Source organism: Nicotiana tabacum, unplaced genomic scaffold, assembly GCF_000715075.1.
Source record: "Nicotiana tabacum cultivar K326 unplaced genomic scaffold, ASM71507v2 Un00143, whole genome shotgun sequence".
In the NCBI taxonomy this organism is placed as follows: Eukaryota; Viridiplantae; Streptophyta; class Magnoliopsida; order Solanales; family Solanaceae; genus Nicotiana; species Nicotiana tabacum.
Window position 1 is genome coordinate 132,725 of NW_027438381.1, and position 21,840 is coordinate 154,564.

At 38.5% G+C, this 21,840-nt stretch overlaps 1 non-coding gene across 1 annotated transcript; it reads right to left on the minus strand.

Moving 5' to 3' along the window:
- Positions 1–14,935: 14,935 nt before the first annotated feature.
- Positions 14,936–15,052, minus strand: LOC142178997 (U5 spliceosomal RNA). Its single transcript, XR_012707143.1, has one exon. It is a non-coding gene; the product is annotated as a U5 spliceosomal RNA (small nuclear RNA).
- Positions 15,053–21,840: the final 6,788 nt, after the last annotated feature.

Here is a 21,840-nt window from a genome sequence, read left to right on the forward strand (position 1 = left end):
TTGGAGGTGATTTTATCATTACACTCAACCCTATAGACATGTTTTCTAGGTGAACAGTGTGATGCAGTGATAAATGAGATGATTAAACTCCTATAGGCATGGTTTCTAGTACGAGATAATAGCAAATGAGGTGATCAAAATCCTATATGCATAATTTCTAATGAATATGCTGAAATGAATTGAAATCAATGACATTTATTCCTATATGCAGGTTTTCTAGTAACACGTAGCAGTAAGCATAATTGCAGCACTTTGAATTCATGTTTGCTAGCAGACCGTGTATGTGTGTGTGTTTCCCCTAATGGCATGATTTCTATAGTGCACATAGTGATGGAATAGCATATATATATATAACAAGTAAATCATTGAGTCCTATAGGCATATTATCTACCCATTTGGGATGCAAATAGTATAAATCTACCCATTCCCACTTCACTAACACCCCAATCATTTATACAAAGTTATTACAGGCACATTAATGAGTAAGATACAAATGTTATACAAATAATGACAATAGGCCCACAGCAGGCCCAAATGAAATACCCAGCACTGTCTGGGCCTTCAGCAATTCTCACACAGCATACCCAGACTTCTAACAAGGAGTCGTATTCATCAACATAACCCAGAATCCATAGAGGAGCCCAAAGTCAATTCATAGAACCATACTGCAAAGCATTGCATCATTTAAACCAAACGACTTAGATATTCAGTAGATAATAGGAAGAAAGGGTTGTGTGGGGTAGTTTAAGTTTTAGGGAGTGACTAAAGGCCAAAATCCTGGTGTGTTAGAGTTCACAAGGGTCTCAAATGGAACCTGAGCAGTGCTCACACTAGGAGGTCAGCAGTAAAGCCTAGGTAGCCTTGGCTTTTAGCCAGCTAAGAATAAGAAGTTCAGAATAGCATAAGTAGCAAATGAGGAGAAAGGACAATGGCTGAGGGACAGAACTGGGGGTACACTTATAACCTAAAGTAGACATAGCCAAGTTGAGCATACAGAGCAACTCATCAAGAAGGCCAGTAGATTCAGCAGGATTTCCATACATAGCAAAGTATCACATAGACAGCCACATTTTGAAAGAGTTGGGGAAGAAATAGGTTTGCATGGGTATACAGAGATTATCATGTACAGATGCATGATACTAAACTAGTTGAGACCTAAAAGGTCCAAATTAAGCTAAGTATGCATCCTAGTATCGTAAGATAGACATATTAAATCTCATCGGGAAACAGGATTGCATTGAGACATGATAGGGAGAACACATTATGACAAAACCACATGTGGGAAGGATTAGGGGAGAAACAAGTTTGCAGTCACAGATGCACAATACAAACAAGTTAAAACCTAAGAGATTATGCTAAACATACATCCTAGTGTCATGCTAATTAGTATTTAGACATGATGGGGGATGCACATTGTGACAAGCCAAATAATCACTGAAAGAACAGGATATCAGATGAACCACAGACATGCTGGGAAACATATTAGCACAGAAGCAAGATCATAGAGAATGGTCTTAATACAAATTGAAACACATTACACATGCAAGACAAATATTGCAGAGATTCAGAGCAGTGTGAGATAGCAAGTTCATACCAAATAGCACATGTAGGGATTTTGGGATAGACACAATAGACGAATTAACTAAATAAGATCTAAGTTATGCCAAGGATTCATCCTAATATCATGAAACAACAATTCAAACATGGTAGGGATAACAGGCGGAGGTAACTATTATAAATTCACAAGCAATCACTAAAGGGGCATGGGATCGAGTGAGCATGTTGAGTGACACAATAGCAGGGTAACATGTCATAATTAACACGGGAAATTGTAGCGTAAGTGTGAAACATTCATTACAGAGATTTAGGACAAAGCAGGTAAGCATATTCATGAACATTCAGGCGTCAATACACTAGCTAAACGAGCTTAGGAAGGTTCAAATTATCCAAGTTGGACATAGATAATCTTAGAACTAGCAGCATTAGGAGTAGTTAAATGCTAAAGAGACTTAAAACGCATGTAAAGTTAAGAGAGTGGTGCATAAAAGTAACCCAGAAACACATTAAGCCATGGATTTCAGAAGTAAGAACACATGCAAATGAGAGACACATAGGGATGAAATTGCAAAAGTCAAGTAACTTACCAGTTAAACAAACAACAGTAAAGAGCAAAAATTCCACAAGAACCCAGAATCTCAATGCGTCAAAGTTCCCAAGAGCTTCAAAAGAACTCCGGGAAATGCTCGCACCAAAAGAAAGTTCGAATAACAGAATCTCAGTGGCCTTGGCTTTCAGTCGGCCAAAATGAAGTACAGAATAAGAGAATGAGGGAATCACAGAACAAGCTCCAATTTTTAGTGAAAGTATATCGATTCAAGTCTGTCTCAAAGGGGAATGGGGAGGGATTTATATAGTAGAAATATTAGACGAATAAACAAGGAAACAAAGTAAATAAAACCTAAAATAAGGAAAGAAAGCATGCAAAATCGATTCAAATCAATTTAGGAGAGAAAATGGGTAAACCTTAGTTCAAGAGGGAAAGCATAAATCAACAGAGATCTCACTGAAATTGGACTCACATAGCGTGGTATTGAATGTATATAGACGAAATAATGATCAGAAGCAAAGGTTCAAACCACTTTGGTTCGATCTCATGAGATCTTGCTTGCCAAACTTAGGCAAGCACCTAAGTAACACCACAAACGAACGACCAGTACCAAAGGGCTTCAAACATGGTAAGAAAATAATGGTCGAATCCCATTATCAGTGGGATTAGGAGAGGAAATTAAGGGGAGGCGGCTAGGGTTCTTCAGAAGAAAGAAGAGGAGGTTAAGAGTCTTTAGGGGCAGCGGGTTAGAGGGGAATGGGTTAGGGTTTCAGGTTTAGGGTAATTAAAAGGGTGGGGGTGATTGTAGACCGTTGATCTTTCAAGATCAACGGTCGAGATTAAGGGATAAGCGGCGTGGGTCTTTTGGAACGGGTATCGATCGGGTTAATTACAGGGGTCGTTTGGATTGGGCTTTGGGGGGTTGGGCCAGATATTTTGGGATTGTTTGGTCTGAAAATTGGCTCAAAATTTGGGCCAACCTTTAAATAAGAAATTAAGGAAAAAATATTTTAATAAAATAGTTAAATAAATTATAAAAATATTGTTTATGCAAATTAATACCTTAAAACAATAGTTTAAGATTATAAAAATATAAAATATTATTTTTACCCTGAATAAAGTTAAAATGCAATACAATTGTAAAATATAGGCTATTATTGCGAGATTGTGCAAATAGCCTGAAAATACTAATGTAATTATAAAAAATAGAGTAAAATACCTGAAGCAAATATTATAGATGCAAAATAAGGATTTAGGTAATTGAGTCATCACAAAATAATTTGAAGGAATAATTAATAATTATTCAAGCAATTTAAATACAAAAATCAATTTAAAAGCTCTAAAAATTATGGAAAATTATAGAAGATGCTTGCGTAAATCTTGTAAATTAAATAATGATGCAAGTTAATTTTTTGAAAGCATATGCGTTTATTTGCAAAACTATGAGGGCAAAATTGGGTATCAACAGTATACGAGCTGAGCATTTTATCGTTGAGTTATTATTAGTGCTGCTTAAAATTATATTGTTATGATATGTTATTGGATATTTCTGTGGACTCTGACCTTAGTACAAGCTAGTCACTACTTTCAACCTAAGGTTAGGTTTGTTACTTATTGAGTACATGTGGTCGGTTGTACTCATACTACACTTCTGCACCTTGCGTACAGATATTGGATGTTGATGTTGCTGTACATGGCGGGAGCTAGCATTGAAGATGTACCTGTGATCCAGTCACAACTGCCTCTTGTTCTAGGTAGCATTAGAATTTTAACATCTGTTCATGTATATTTCAAACAAATGACATATTTTTTTATTTCACACCAGTTTTGTAAATTCTAATCTTCAAAGCTCATGATTTCTACTACTAGTCCTTGGGGAGTGTATTAGATTCAGTTAAATATTAATTGAACCAGATTGTTGTTATTTGGCTTACCTAGAGGGTGAGGTTAGGTGTCATCACGGCTAGTTGGATTTTGGGTTGTGTGTAATGACCCGGCCAGTCGTTTTGACATTTTAAGTCTCATTCGATGACATAAGGCCTCGAGAAGCTTTGTATTATGTGTATTGACTTACATGCGTGGTTGAATTCAATTACCGGATGATTCGGAGTGATTTGGAACACTTAGTCCCTAAAACAGAAGCTTAAGCCTTAGGATTTTGACCGTAGTTGGAACTGTTTGAAGATGACTCCGGAGTGGAGTTTCGTCGGTTCCGTTAGCTCCGTTGGGTGATTTTGGACTTAGGAGCATGTCCGTATTGTGTTTTGGAGGTCTGTAGCTCATTTAGGCTTGAAATGGCGAAAGTTGAATTTTTAGAGATATTGATCGGTAGTGGAATTTTTTATATCGGGGTCGGAATATGATTCCGGAAGTTGGAGTAGGTCCGTAATGTTGAATATGACTTGTGTGTAAAATATGGAGTCAATCGGATGCGGTTTGATAGGTTTCGGCAACGGTTGTAGAAATTTAATGTTTCAAGTTCATTAAGTTTGGATTGGAGGGTGATTCATAGTTTCAACGTTGTTTGATGTGATTTGAGACCTCGAGCGAGTCCGTATTAGGGTATGGAACTTGTTGGTATGCTTGGACGGGGTCCCGGGGGCCCGAGTGTGTTTCGGACGAGTTTCAGATGTTTTTCATGGTTTTGAACAGGTCTGGTTCTGGTGTTTTCGCACTTGCGACACTTTGGAGCGGAGGTGCGGCTCCGCTTCTGCGTGAGCCTGGTCGCTTCTGCGGTCATGGTGTCCTGGAGGCTCGCTCTCTTCTGTGGAGGCCGGCACGCAGGTGCGAAGTCGCTTTTGTGGTCCAGCGGTCGCACCTGCGAAAAGTTTGCTTTTGCGTTTCCCTCTTGCACTTCTGCGGTGCCGCCGGTGCTGCTGTAAATCCGCAGATGTGGTTCCAGGCCTGACTAGCTAAGTTGTACTCTTTCTCGCAAATGTGTGTGCGTAGGTGCGCCTCCTTGTCCACAGATGCAGAAATCCTGGCAGAATCATTTAAGTCGAGGGTTTGGCCATTTTCTTCATATTCTGAGTTTTAGACTTCGATTTTGGGAGCTTCCTTGTGGGTTTTTCAAGCAAAACGATTGGGTAAGTGTTCTTCACCTAGAATTTAATATATTCAATGATTTTATCTTTATTTTTATCATTTAGATTGTGTTTTGAGTTGAGGAAAATGGAGGTTTGTGAAGAAAAATTCCAAAATGAAAAATCATGATTTGAGAGACAAAATGGTATCGGAATTTGATAATTTTAGTATGGTAGAACTCGTATCGGAATGGGTGTTCGGGTTTTGTGAAATTTGTCGGCTTCCGATGTGTGGGCCCGGGGGTCGATTTTTAAATTTTGATAAAGATTGAGCTTTATGATCCGAAATAGTTTCTTATGAGTTTTATTTGTGCTTCGAAGTTATTTTGGTTAGATTTGAGCTGCCCGGAGGTCATTTCACCGGAGAAGTTCATTTTAGAGTAACAGTCTATCATCTTTGAGGTAAGTATCTTGCCTAACTTCGTGTGGGGGAACTACCCCTTAGGATTTGAGTCTTCTATGCTAATTGTAGTCCGTGTACACGAGGTGACGAGTACGTGCTCGGACTTATTTATGGAAAGTTGGCCTTTTAGGGTTCTTAGGTCCTTGTATTCACTGATTATGCAGTTGTTATGTTATAAATATGTCTCTTAATTACTAGTTTCACCTCTACCTGCTTTAATTAGAATTAATTGCTTCATGATCCGCCCTTGATGCTTATTTGAGTCATATGTGCCTTAACTGAAATTGTTATCTCTTCTATTTCCATATTATCTTTCCCCTAACTGCTTATCTTTATTTGAAGTTATAATTATCTCTTTTGTAATTGTTCATCCTTAATTGAGGCTATGATTATCTTTCTGCTGACTATCCCTAATTGAATTTGTTGCATCTCTTTCTTAATTGCCAACCTTAAAAGAAGTTAGATATCCTATATTTTAGTTGACTTGTCCTTATTTGGAATTATTCGCCTTGTGTTAGCTCCCTCGTTGTCGAACTGTACATTGTGGACCGTTGTTACATAATATTTCCTTTCTTGTTGAGATGTTCTTATTATGACTAGCATTCTCTATTGTGGCCACTCCTCGTGAATTAATTCCTCCATTCCTTTGAGTTCTGGAATTTCTGAGTTGATTTATTTGTCGTACCTTTGTATTGTGTTATTGTTGTGGTTGTACTTGTTGGTCTTGCATATTTATTTTGGGACTACGAGGCGGTACCTCGGGAGATCCCCATGTCTTGCATATTTACTTTTGGGACTATGAGGCGATACCTCGGGAGATCCCCTGTTGAGAATTTACTTTTGGGACTACGAGACGGTATCTTGGGAGAGCCCTTTGTTGACATCTCTTTGTTATGGGGTTGCACGAGGTTTCTGCCGTGCTATTGTTACTATTGATATTTGCACATGCAACGTGACAAGGCGGGATATATATATATATATATGGGTTGCGCATGTGGCTATATGTGGGTTGCTCATGTGGCGCGACAATGTGGAAACATTATTATGCACGTGTGGCGAGACAAGGCAGGCATTTACTTTACTATTGCACACGTGGTGAGACAAGATGGGCTATATGAGGGATTGATTTGTGATGATTTGTGATGGCCTGGAGGCATTCTTGTTGTTGATATTTGTGTAGTGGTACACTTACCTGTGTGAGCTTTATCTTGTGAAAGGTTTGAGAAAACATTCTACGTGATGTCCGTTCTTTTCCTTATGCTCACTAGCTAGTATGAACTATGTTAGAACACTTGCACAAACATACAGGTAGTTAAGCACTCTTATCGGATAAGAGGTTTTCTTGATATTGTTGAGTATAAATGCATACCCTTGCTTACTTTCCTTCTATGTGAGAATGGCTCTATTTGGCATGCGAGTCGTCAGTGCGGTTATGAGGTATAAAGAGGGCACAGGATGCCAAGTGTTAGGGTTCAGGTATTGAGACCCGTGAGTTGTGATTTGTCCGAGGTTCGGTACCTCATGGAGTTTATTGATTAAAACCGGTGTGAAAGTTGTCGTATTGTTGAGTTGTTACTTGTCCTTTCTTTATTTGTGATTATTGGACTTAGGCTGTGTTTCCGTTCTTTCTTCTATGTCATTATTATGGTGTTCTGCTGATAGTTGTTGTTTTCCTTCCTTATTGCAATTACCATATTAATTGCCATTTCGCGTAGTCTTTATGTAGATATCATACTCTGTTGTTTCTATACTTATACTTGTTCAGGTCATTTAGTCCAGTAGGTGTCTTGACTGTTCCTCGTCACTCATCTACTGAGGTTAGTCTTGATACTTGCTGGGTATCGCCGTGGTATACTCATACTACACTTCTGCACATTTTTGTTCAGATTCAGGTATTTCGAAGTCAGTTGATCATTAGCTAGCTGTGGAGATTATTGCTGTGAAGACTCAAGGTAAACCTACTACTGCGTTCGCAGGCTTCAGAGTCACCTTTCTATTTTGTATTCACACTGTTTTACCTATTTTCGAACAGTTGTATTTAGAAATTTGTAGCAATCTCTGTAGAGCTTATGACTTGTACTACCGGTGGGAATTGTAAATTTTATAGAGATTTCTATTTCAAAAGATGTTAGATGTTATTTATTATTGTTGTTATTCAGTAAATGTTAGGCTTACCTAGTCCCTAAGACTAGGTGCCATCACGATACCCAACGGAGGGGAAATTGGGTCGTGACAAGTGGTATCAGAGCTCTAGGTTCATAGGTGCTATGAGTCATAAGCGAGTTTAGTAGAGTCTTGAGGATTAGTATGGAGACGTATGTACTTATCTTCGAGAGGCTACAGAACTATTAGGACCGTTTCACTTCCTTCATTCCTATCGTGCGAGTTCATTGGTCTCGAAGTTGAACTTTTATCATTCCATTCTCTCACAGATGGTGAGGACACGAGTTGCAGTTGCTGATGACGTTACCCCCGGAGCAGATGTCACTAGGGGCAAAGGCAGATGCCGACGAGGAGCACGTACCACAGCTAGGGCACCTACCAGAGCAGCAGTTGAGGAGCCGCCAGTAGTTCCAATTGGGGGGCAGGTACTGGAGGCTCCTGCTGTTACCCCCAGACTTCAGGAGACCTTAGCACAGTTCCTGGGCATGTTTGGTACATTGGCTCAGGCGGGGTTGATTCCGGTTGCACCATCTATTTCACAGACCGGGGGAGGAGCTCAGACTCCCGCCGCCCACACTCTAGAGCAGTGAGTTTATGTTGGTCAGGTTCCAGGTGTCATGGCGACACAGCCTGTGGTCCCAGTTCAGCCCGTGGTTAGGGAAGCAACATCTGAGGAAGAATAACTTAGACTTGAGAGGTACAAGAAGTACCACCCTCCTACCTTCAATGGATTGGCAACAAATGATGCCCAGAGTTTTTTGGAATAGTGTCACCGCATTCTCCGTACTATGGGTATTGTGGAGATGAGCGGGGTTTCTTTTACTACGTTCCAGCTCAGGGGAGCAGCTTATCAGTGGTGGCGGGCATGTGAGTTGGATAGCCCGAACGAGTCAGCTTCACTTACATGGGTTCAGTTTTCAGAGATGTTCCTGAGAGAGTTTGTAACTCAGTCCCTTCGAGATGCATGGCGCGCGGAGTTTAAGCAGCTGTGCCAGGGCACTATGTCAGTGTCAGAGTATGTCGTTAGATTCAGTGATTTGGCCAGACATGCACCTTCTTTGGTTGCTACAGTTAGAGATCGTGTCTGTAGATTCATTGAGGGACTCAAGCATGATATTTGGTTCAGCATGGCTTGGGAGGTAGAGACGGATGTTTCATTTCAGCAGGTGGTAGGGATAGCTCGCCGAGTGGAGAATATGTGGGATCAGGAGAGAGAGGACAGGTGGGGCCATGAGAGAGGGGACATGCAAGGTTAGGAGAGAGAGGACAGGGAGGTGAGGGGGCCTCGTAGACTGGATAGATCTATTGGTCCTTATTTTTGAGGCAGGGTACGGCATGGTAGAGGTTTTGTGGGCCAGCCAGTTTAGTTTGCACTTTAGACTTTGCACAGTGTTTCAGGTGCTCATGGGTCTCTGAGTACCCGTACTGCACACTTTCCACAGCCACGCCAACAGAGAGGTTGTTTTGAGTGTGGTGATACCAGCCGCAGGGTGAGAGATTGTCCTAGACTCCAGATAGATGTGTCACATCGGGGTATTCAGGCGAGTAGAGGGTGCCCAAGAGGGGAAGGCCCTGCCCGTTGATGTGTTTCATATACTAGGCTTGAGGCCACTGCGCCAGATGATGTCATACAGGTATTCTTTTGATTTGTTACAGAGGGGCACCATTCGTATTTTGATTCGGTTGCTTATCAGGGCGAGTTCCCCTCTTTGTTGTCCCACCTATGGGTGAGTTCATGACTTAGTATTATGTTTATATATTTGCCCCTGTTGGGAGATTCTATGAGTGATAGTCGTATCTATCATTGTTTTAATTCATTATTGAAAGTTACGAGACTAGAAGTGAATTCCTGTTGTCTATTATGGCAGGTTTGATGTGATTCCTGAGTAATTTGGTTACGATTTGTGATAAGATACTCTACCGGGGTGAGAGTTCAATAAGTGTTGTGACTTTATTGGCAGAATTGAGTTAGTGGAAGATTTCAATTGGTATGATGTGTATTCGGCTTGTGATTCAGAGTTGAGGGTGAGACCCTCGCGATTCCATGTGATTTGATATGTTTGAGCCGGGCTCTGTGCCGCGGTGGAAGTTATATCAGAATGAGATCCTTGTGATTTGTTCATATACTTTAATTTTTCCTTTTAAATTGATTTGTAGGATGGTACTGATAGAGAGTTTTGCCTGTCGGGCTTGTTTGATATTTCTCTTTACATGTTCAGTCATTTTCGTTCTGTGCGTCTTGAGTTTTAGCTTGCGGAGTGTGTGCCTGGTGGTGTTAGTTGTGACTTCTTGATTCGGGTGTATAGTTAAGAGGTCTTCATGTTTCTTGCATCGTTGTCAATGTTATGGAGGTTTGAAACAGGGTTCTAACGGATATGAGGTTAATTACAGTGCTAGTTTTGATTACGGGCAGCTATTGTGATCAGAAATGTTATTATGGGCCTATGTGTGGCGTGTCATGTTGAGTGGTCGTACCTTTTGGGTGTAGGCATGAGTTGTTATAGCTGGTTGAGACTGATACTGGGTATGGATTTAGAATCGGGTCTTTTAGAGATGAATGAAAGGTGAGAATTTTGACTCTAAGGCTTATCGGTGTTGGTTGAAAGGATAAATTACAGTTGAGATGGCGTCGTCAGGATTATGTGGATTGGGGTGATGTGGGGTCACCCACGGGTGTATGTTGGATATGTGCTTTCAGTAATTTGAAGACTTCGAGGTGATACCTGGCACGTTCGAGGACGAATGTTTATTTAAGTGGGGAAAGATGTAACGACCCGGCCGGTCATTTTGAGAATTTAAGTCTCGTTCGGCGGCATAAGTCACCGAGCAGCTTCGTATTATGTGTATTGACTTGCGTGCGTGGTTGAATTCAATTACCGAATGATTTAGAGTGATTTGGGACACTTAGTCCCTAAAACGGAAGCTTAAGCCTTAGGATTTTGACCTTAGTCGAAACTATGTGAAGACGACTCCGGAATGGAGTTTCGTCGGTTCCGTTAGCTCCGTTGGGTGATTTTGGACTTAGGGGCATGTCCGGATTGTGTTTTGGAGGTCTGTAGCTCATTTAGACTTGAAATGGCGAAAGTTGAAATTTTGGAGATTTTGACCGGTAGTGGACTTTTTGATATCGGGGTCGTAATCCGATTCTGGAAGTTGGAGTAGGTCCTTAATGTTGAATATGACTTGTGTAAAAAATTTGGGGTCAATCGGACGCGGTTTGATAGGTTTCGGCATCTGTTGTAGAATTTTGAAGTTTCAAGTTCATTAAGTTTGGATTGGAGGGTGATTCGTAGTTTCGACGTTGTTTGATGTGATTTGAGACCTCGAGCGAGTCCGTATTATGGTATGGAACTTGTTGGTATTCTTGGACGGGGTCCCGGGGGGCCCAGGGGGGACCGGGTGTGTTTCGGACGAGTTTCAAATGTTTTTCATGGATTTGAACAGGTCTGGTTCTGGTATTTTTGCACCTGCGACGCTTTGGAGCGCAGGTGCGGCTCCGCTTCTGCGTGAGCCTAGTCGCTTATGCGGTCATGGTGGCCTGGAGGCTCGCTCGCTTCTGCGGAGGCCGGCACGCAGGTGCGAAGTCGCTTTTGCGGTCCAGCGGTCGCACCTGCGAAGAAGTTCGCTTTTGCGTTTCCCCCTTGCGCTTCTGCGGTGCCGCTGTAAATCCGCAGATGCAGTTCCAGTCCTAGCTAGCTGAGTTCGCAGATGTGGAATCTTTCTCGCAAATGCGTGTGAGCAAGTGTGCCTCCTTGTCCGCAGATGCGGAAATCCTGGCAGAATCATCTAAGTCGAGAGTTTGGCCAATTTCTTCATATTTTGAGTTTTAGACTTCGGTTTTGGGAGCTTCCTTGTGGGGTTTTCAAGCAAAACGATTGGGTAAGTGTTCTTACCTAGAATTTAATATATTCCATGATTTTATCTTTATTTTGATCATTTAAATTGTGTTTTGAGTTGAGGAAAATGGAGGTTTTTGAAGAAAAATTCCAAAAATGAAAAATCATGATTTGAGGGACGAAAAGGTATCGGAATTTAATAATTTTAGTATGGTTGAACTCGTATCGGAATGGGTGTTCGGGTTTTGTCAAACAATTGTTGGGTTCTGAGGTGCGGGCCCGGGGGTCGACTTTTGGGTCAATTTTTAAATTTTGATAAAGATTGAGGCTTTATGATCTGGAATAGTTTCTTATGAGTTTTATTTGTGCGTTGAAGTTATTTTTGGTTAGATTTGAGCCGCCCGAAGGTCATTTTAGAGTATCGGTCTGTCTTCTTTGAGGTAAGTATCTTGCCTAACTTCGTGTGGGGGAACTACCCCTTAGAATTTGAGTCTTCTATGCTAATTGTAGTCCGTGTACGCGAGGTGACGAGTACGTACTCGAACTTATTTGTGGAAAGTTGGCCTTTTAGGTTTCTTAGGTCCTTGTATTCACTGATTATGCAGTTGTTATGTTATGAATACATCTCTTAATTACTAGTTTCACCTCTACCTGCTTTAATTAGAATTAATTACTTCATGATCCGCCCTTGATGCTTATTTGAGTCATCTGTGCCTTAACTGAAATTGTTATCTCTTATATTGCCAAGATATCTTTCCCCTAACTGCTTATCTTTATTTGAAGTTATAATTATCTCTTTTGTAATTTTTCATCCTTAATTGAGGCTATGATTATCTTTCTGCTGCTTTTCCCTAATTGAATTTGTTGTATCTCTTTCTTAATTGCCAACCTTAAAAGAAGTTAGATATCTTATATTTTAGTTGACTTGTCCTTATTTGGAATTATTCGCCTTGTGTTAGCTCCATCGTTGTCGAACTGTACATTGTGGACCATTGTTACATAATATTTCCTTTCTTGTTGAGATGTTCTTATTATGACTAGCATTCTCTGTTGTGGCCACTCCTCGTGAATTAATTTCTCTGTTTCTTTGAGTTCTGGAATTTCTGAGTTGATTTAATTGTCGTACCCTTGTATTAGTGTTATTGTTGTTGTTGTTGTTGTTGTTGTACTTGTTGGTCTTGCATATTTACTTTGGGACTACGAGGCGGTACCTCGGGAGATCCCCCTATCTTGCATATTTACTTTTGGGACTACAAGGCGGTACCTCGGGAGATCCCTTATTGAGCATTTACTTTTGGGACTACGAGACGGTATCTCGGGAGTACCCTTTGTTTACATCTTTTTGTTATGGGTTTGCACGGGGTTTCTACCGTTCTATTGTTACTATTGATATTTGTACATGTGGGGTGACAATGTAGGATATATATGGGTTGCGCATGTGGTGAGACAAGGTGGGAACATTATTATGCATGGGTGGCGAGACAAGGCGGGCATTTACTTTACTATTGCACACGTGGCGAGACAAGGTGGGCTATGTCAAGGATTGATTTGTGATGATTTGTGATGGCCTGGAGCATTCTTGTTGTTGATATTTGTGTAGTGGTATACTTACCTGTGTGAGCTTTATCTAGTGAAAGTTGTGGAAAAATATTCTACGTGTTGTCCAGTCTTTTCCTTATGCTTACTAGCTGGTATAAACTATGTTAGAACACTTGCACAAGCATACATGTAGTTAAGCACTCTTATCAGATAAGAGATTTTCTTGATATTGTTGAGTATAAATGCACACCCTTGCTTACTTGCCTTCTATGTGAGAATTGCTCTATTTGTCACGCGAGTCGTTAATGCAGTTATGAGGTATAAAGAGGGCACATGATGCCAAGTGTTAGGGTTCAGGTATTGAGACCCGTGAGTTGTGATTTGTCCGAAGTTCGGTACTTCGTGAAATTTATTGACTAAAACCCGGTATGAAAGTTGTCGTATTGTTGAGTTGTTACTTGTCCTTTCTTTATCTGTGATTATCAGACTTAGGATGTGCTTCCGTTCTTTCTTCTATGTCATTATTATGGTGTTCCGCTGATAGTTGTTATTTTCCTTCCTTATTGCAATTACCGTATTAATTGTTACTTCGCGTAGTCTTTATGTAGATATCATACTCTGTTGTTTCTATACTTATACTTGTTCAGGTCATTTAGTCCAATAGGTGTCTTGATTGTTCCTCGTCACTACTCCACTAAGGTTAGTCTTGATACTTGCTGGGTACCGTCGTAGTGTACTCATACTATACTTCTGCACATTTTTGTGCAGATTCAGGCATTTCGAAGTCAGTTGATCATTAGCTAGTTGTGCGGATTATTGCCGTGGAGACAAAAGGTAAATCTGTTACTGCGTTTGCAGGCTTCGGAGTCACCTTCCTATTTTGTATTCACACTATTTTACCTATTTTCGAACAGTTGTATTTAGAAATTTGTAGAAATCTCTGTAGAGCTTATGACTTGTACTACCGGTTTTGGGAATTGTAAATTTTATAGAGATTTTTATTTCAAAAGTTGTTAAATATTATTTATTATTGTTGTTATTCAGTAAATGTTAGGCTTGCCTAGTCCCTAAGACTAGGTGCCATCATGATACCCAACGGAAGAAAAATTAGGTCGTGACATCGTGACATTTATCAAGGCGATCAGGAAAGCTGGGATTGGTGGTATTGTTAGAGATAGCAATGGAGATTTCATATTCGCATTCTCTGCCCCGATCCAAGCCAATAGCAGCTCTCAAGCTGAAGCCACAACAGCGAAATTTGGGGTAGAATGGTGCACTCAACATGGCCACTCTAATCTGCATGTGGAGATTGATTCACTTATTGTCGCCAACATCCTTATCAAACAAAGCGCCAATCAATGGCATTACTACTATGCTTGACAACACTTTTTTTCGTATCTCTCATTGCCTTAGCGAAGCAAACCAAATTGTGGATCTGTTGGTAAAATTGGCTTCTACAAGTGGAAACATGACCTTATATCACTCTCCTCACAACCTTCCTAGAGAGGCAAAGGGGCTGATTCAACTTGACAAATGGCAGATTCCTTCCTTTAGGAGGAGATATGAAAAATATAATTTTTTTGTTAGTTAAGTTAGATTTATGGATGGAAAGGCTTTTGTATAGGCTTCACCTTTCCTTGTTTGCTTGGCAAACTTTTTGTAGACCGGAGGCAAGGTACCATGTCCCCCTCTTGTCATTGTAAGTTATTTAATATACATGGTAGGGGTCCAAACCTAACCCCCCATACCCTAGGCTCACAACCGAAGATGATGGTTTTAACTTTTAAAAAAAAGAATTGTACGAGGAACTCAAAGAAGAGAACCCCTCCAAAAATAGGCGTATGCCACTAAATGCAGCGCGCACACGGTATTCTTTAGTTAAAGGCGAAAGAATAGTTCGCTCTGTGCTCACTGCATGGGCTTTGCTGCTCTTCACAGCTGCCATTTTATATGGAACAGCAAGTTCTAGTGTACTATTCCACTTTCAATGTGGGACTCAACTCACTCATTTTCCTCCATCAGGTTTTATTGAACTTTGAGGCATCAGTTTCTAAATTGAATTTCCAGTGCAGGTTTAGTTTTTAAGCTTATAAGTGAAGGACCAATTGGCAGAATAAGAAAACAAAGCAACTATTTCTTTGAGTTAGCGTCAATATGGCATTGAATATATCTATATATACTTGGAGCTACCTAGAATTTCGCTTCAAACCACATTCAAGGTAAGTTCTAGATTTTCAAATAAGCAGGAGAACTAAATAATATAAGCTAACCGCACAATACACTTGGAACCAACGATTTCAATCACCAATAAGTATGAGCTTAGAAAGGTAATCATAAAACCCATGAATGGTACTTAATCAAATTCGTCTTTTTTTTTAAGTCTCATATTTTTCAAGTCAAATCAAGTTTAGCCAACTTATTTACCAAAACAAATTAAACAACTAAAACTCCTAAAAAAAGGTCGAATTATGACCATGGCAAAGAACCGAACAAGAAATCCATGTAAGTACATGAAACAAGTCGCTTTAGGAATAAGGAAACTCAAATTTTATCAAGTTTTTTCAGTTTTTTCTTAATTATTATTTTGTTTTTAATAATTTTACTAAAAACATATTTTTTCAATTGTAACATATCCTTTTTTTTTAACCTTTTGCTTTTTACAGAGAAATTTTTGTTTGTAAAGAAACACATATATAACATACATATTCTTCTACCCCCAAGCTTAAATAATATCATGTCCTCATGATAAACAAATTAAAAATAAAAGGAGATAAAGGAGCTTCCCTTATTTTTTTCGATTCTGTCTTTATTTCCTTTTTCTTGGCTTCTCAAGGTTTTTCTCATATAACAAAGACAAGATTATGAAAAAGAATATGTTCTTTTTCATGATAGGAGAAAACTTTCATTGTTGAAATCATAAGAGTAATTCTTTATCATGGCAAAATATATTAATACATACTACATACACACACACACACACACACACACACACACATATATATATATATATATATATATATATATATATAAATATATTAATACGTACTACATACACACACGTATATAATATAATACACACATGCAATTATTAAATTTTTTTACTTTCTTTTTTTAAGAAAAAAAATAATTTTATTATATATATTTACTAGAAAGGAAATATTATATGTTACTACTAATAATTACTTAAAAGAGTAAAGATAGGGAGAGAAAATAGTTCTGAGTTTAACGTCGCCAGCTCGACTTATTTATAAAATTAGGCAAAAAGGATTGTTGAAGCCTGTTTGTCAAAGACTCTGCTAATATAAGGCTTCAAACGTTGACCGTTTACTTTGAATTTGTCTCCTCTCCCCCCCCCCAATCTATATGTTGTATTTCAATGGCACCATAGGGGGTCACTTCTGTTATAATGTACGGTCCTGACCAACGTGACTTGAATTTTTCCGGGAATAATCTCAACCGGCTATTGTACAAAAGAACTTGATCTCCAACCGTAAACTCTTTATGGCGAATGAAGTTATCATGCCATTTTTTTGTCTTTTCTTTGTAAAATGCTATTATTTTCATATGCTTCAAGTATGAACTCCTCCAATTCATCAAGCTGCAACAGACGTTTTTTACCTGCATCTGGCAAATTTAGATTTAACAACTTTATAGCCCAATATGCTTTATGTTCTAGTTCCACGGGTAAATGACAAGCTTTCCCAAAAACTAGTCTATAAGGAGATATGCCTATGGGAGTTTTGAAAGCAGTTCTGTATACGCATAAAGCATCATCTAACTTTAAAGACCATTCTTATCGAGAAGAACCTACAGTTTTTTCTATAATTCTTTTTAATTCTCTATTGGATACTTCAACTTGCTATCTTGTTTGAGCATGATATAGAATTCCTGTTTTATGAGTTACTCCATATCTTGACAACCAACTAGCGAATTGTTTATTTACAAAATGAGTTCCCTGATCGCTTATGATAACTCGTGGAGTTCCAAATATATTTTTCTTGAGAAAGGCACAAACAACATGAGCATTATTTTTTCTAGTAGTCATTGCTTCTACCCATTTTGAAACATAGTCAACAACAACTAAAATATATTCACATCCCTTTGAAGGAAGAAGAGGACCCATAATTTTTTAAGAGGCATCTCGTCCTTTTTTGAAATGTTACCGCTTCTCTGGCATTTGTCGCAAGTGGCGACATAATTTCATACATTTCTAAATAAAGTGGTCCAGAAAAAACCAGCTTCAAGCACTTTTGCGGCTGCTCGTCTTCCTCCATAGTGTCATCTTATAGCTCCATCATGACAATGACTTAGGATATTGTTTATCTCTATTTCTGGTACACATCTCCTAATCATGCCATCTACACAAAATTTAAACAAGTAAGGATCTTTCCAAAAATAATATCTTATTTCTTTTTTGAGTTTTTTCCGTTGTTCGTAAGACAAATCTTTTGGGATCCACCCTCCAACCAAGTAGTTGGCAACGTCAGCAAACCAAGGTGGTTGATTTGTAATTCTTGTAATTGTTTAAACATGCTCATCAGGAAATTCCTCCTTGATATCTCTTGTCTCCGTTGAAAGATTTTCCAAACATGATAAATGGTCAGCTACCTGATTTTATGAACCTCTCCTATCTTTTATTTTAAGATCAAATTCTTGCAAAAGAAGTATCCATCTTAGCAATCTGGGTCTAGCATCTTTCTTTGCTAAGAGGTACTTTAAAGCAGCATGACCAGTGAATACTGTAACATTCGTTCCTATCAAATAGGAATGAAATTTGACAAATACAAATAATACTGCAAGTAGCTCCTTCTCAGTTGTGGCATAATTCTTTTGAGCTTCATTGAGGGTTCTACTGGCGTAGTAAATAGGCCTGAAAATCTTGTCTCTCTTTTGTCCCAATATCGCTCCAACTGCTATATCACTTGCATCACACATTATTTCAAATGGTTCGCTCCAATCAGGAGAAACAACAATTGGAACATTAGTTAAATGTTCCTTGAGAATCTCAAATGCTTTCCTGCAATTATCTAAAAATTCAAACTTCACATCTTTTCATCAGTAGGTTAGTCAGAGGTTTTGAAATTTTTGAAAAATCTTTTATAAACCTTCTATAAAAACCTGCATGCCCTAAGAATCTTCTAATGACATTAATAGTGGTAGGAGGGGGTAATCCTGCTATAAGATCAATTTTAGCCTTATCAACTTCTATTCCTTTAGAAGCAATATTATGTCAAAAACAATTTTCTTTGTTACCATGAAGTGACATTTTTTCCAATTAAGAACCAAATTTGTCTCTTCACATCTTTTAAGCACCAAAGTTAAATGATAGAGATAATCTTCAAATGTCTTACCAAAAAGTGTAAAATCATCCACGAAAATTTCAAGAAACTTTTCAGTCATGTCTGAGAAAATTGCCGACATGCAACGCTGAAATATAGCATGAGCGTTACATAGTCCAAATGGCATTCTTCGGTAAGCATACGTACCTTGGGGGCATATGAATGTGGTTTTCTCCTGATCTTCTGGAGCAATTAGTATCTAATTATATCCAGAGTATCCGTCAAAAAAAGAGTAAAAACCATGGTATGCAACTCTTTCAAGCATTTGGTCAATAAAAGGTAAAGGAAAATGATCTTTCCTTGTGGCATCATTAAGTCGTATGTAATCAATACAGACTCTCCATCCTGTGAATGTTTTGGTAGGTATGAGTTCGTTATCTTCATTTCTTATTACTGTCATACCTCCTTTCTTTGGTACTACCTGCACCGAACTTACCCAAGGGCTATTAGATATCGGATAGATGATACTTGTCGCTAGAAGTTTCTCTACTTCTTTCTTGATGACTTCTTGCATTGTTGGGTTCAATCTCCTTTGGGGTTAGACTATTGGCTTGTAATTATCCTCCATAAGGATCCTATGCGTGCAAATAGCTGGACTGATTCCTTCGATGTCAGCTATAGTCCACCCTAAGGCTCTTTTGTGTTCTCTTAAAACTCCAATTAGTTTTATTTCCTGTTCTGCAGTCAAAGAAGATGAAATGATTACTGGAAACAATTCAGGTTCAAGAAAAATATATTTCAAATGAGAAGGAAGAGTTTTGAGTTCAATTTTTTGTTGAACTTCTTCTAGTGAGACTTTCTCATTTTCTGAATCTTTTTCTAGCATTTCAGCTTCTTTTCTGATTGTGGTGTCATCATCACTTGTGGTACCTGACTTTTCCAAATATCTTTCCAATGAATCAATAATTAACTGATCATCATTATATTCATCTGCAAGGTCATTCAACAAATCAATTTGAAAACAAGATGATGACGATGACTCATCCTCAGGATATTTCATTATTTTCTGCATATCAAAAATCACTCTTTCCTCATCAACCCGCAAAATTAATTATCATTGATGAACATCAATTATTGCTCTTCCTGTTGCAAGAAATGGTCTACCTAAAATCAATGGTACCTCGGTATTTTCTTCCATTTTAAGTACTATAAAATCTACTGGGAATATAAATTTATCAACTCTAACGAGGACATTTTCAAGTATTACTTTCAGTTTTTTAGTACTTTGATCAGCCAATTGTAGAGACACAACAGTGTCCTTCATTTCACCAAGTTCTAATTTCCTAAAAATTGAAAAAGGTATTAGATTTATTGAAGCACCTAAATCACATAATGCTTTTTCAAAGTGAGCACCTTTGTCACGACCCCGAATTTCCTCCATAAGATGTCGTGATAGCACCTAGTTTCTAAGACTAGGTAAGCCTATCAATACGGAATAACTGAATATAAACTGAAATTTAATCCTTAATAGTTGAATAAATAAGAACTGCAAATTTAACAATTACAACTCCCAAAAGCCGGTAGGAATAAGTCACAAGCTTCTAAGAATTTATCCTCAATGTCTCTATATATCAGAGTCTAAGGAAAATAAGGAGGACAACATAATAAGATAGAAGGGGACTCCGGAGTTTGGGGACGCTGGCAAATATACCTCGAAGTCTCCGCGTACGGCTAATTCATTGATGCTTGGTCTAATAGGAAGTACCTGGATTTACACAAAAAGATGTGCAGAAGCGTAATATGAGTACACCACAGCGATACCCAGTAAGTGCCAAGCCTAAGCTCGGTAGAGTAGTGACGAGGTCAGGTCACGCCCTACTGGATTAATAAAAGATAGGGTGTAAAGTTTAACAATATAATAATAATAATGACAATGGAGATGAATCTAGTAAGTAGTATGTCACAATTTAACTACACGGGAAAAGGGCAAATAACACCTCGCGGAAAGTAAACAGAAATTTACAACTTTAAGGAAAACACCAAAATAACCAAAGGCAATACAACCATAAAGAAATATCAACAAGGGCACTCCCAAGGTACCGCCTCGTAGTCCCAAATCATAAATAAATTCACAATATCTCATTTCCTTATATCACTGCGGGAGCCTTCACATTTAATTTTAAAGAAAATATTTTTTTCCGAAATAGCATCCCGCGTTTTAGCCACCCTTATCACACTGCATGACTTCTAGTAATTCCCCTACTTGCCACGCGTATCAAGCCACCCTTATCTCATCGCATGTGTTTTAACACCCAGGCCTTATACCACCGCATGCATATCAATATCACAATATATCATAATTTGCACCTCAAGTGCCCAAATAATTCAACTTACCAAAATAAATCAACAACAAGAATATTTTCCATAATAAGGAGCTCACGGCTCGATCACAATGAGTACAAGATCTCACAAAATATTTAGGAATGAATAACTCAGCAAAAATAATATTTCACAAATTAAACAATTTGCCTTAATATCAAATTTTTAAATGTAAAATACTTCATTTTAATAATATTTAAATTAAGAAATCCAGCCTTCAAATAATTCACAGAACAAAAGAAATAGAGTTTCAACTAAACAGGTAAAAACACTTAGTAGGAACAGGTCAGGCAAATTTAAAATACGAAAATGTATTAATGATGATGAATATAACAGGATAAAATAATTTAGTTAATATGCAACAATGATCCACACAATTTAAAGACATAATCTTCCATATTTAGCCCGTGTACACACTCGTTACCTCGTTTACATGACTTTCAACACATCAAAATTTTCATATCAATACCAGTGCTAAGGGGAATTTCTCCCATATAAGGTTAGACAAGTCACTTACCTCGAATCGGGTAATTATTTACTCTTCTATGCCTTTGCCTCGTGAATTGGCCTCCGAACACCTCGTATCTAGTCACAATTAATTCGTTTCAATCAATACAAATTTTTGGAATTTATTCCATATGAAAATATAAATTTTCCAACAAAATCCGAAATTTAACTCCAAAAAATTGCCCGTGGGGCCCACTTCTCAGAACCCAATAAAAGTTACAAAATATGAACGCCCATTCAACCACGAGTCCAACCATACCAAAATTACTAAATTCCGACCTCAACTCGACCCTCAAATCTTCAATCTAAACTAAGAGGGTTTTCACAATTTTCCAACTCAAATCACCAATTAAATGTTAAAAATAACCATGAATTCGGGTAATTTGACCAATATTGAGTTAAGAACACTTACCCCCGATATTTTCCTTAACAAATCGCCTGAAAATCACCTCACCCGAGCTCTTAAAATCCAAAAATGGGTAAAAATGGCCAACCCCCGAATTATATGTTCTGTCCAGGTATTTCCGCATTTGCGGACCAATTG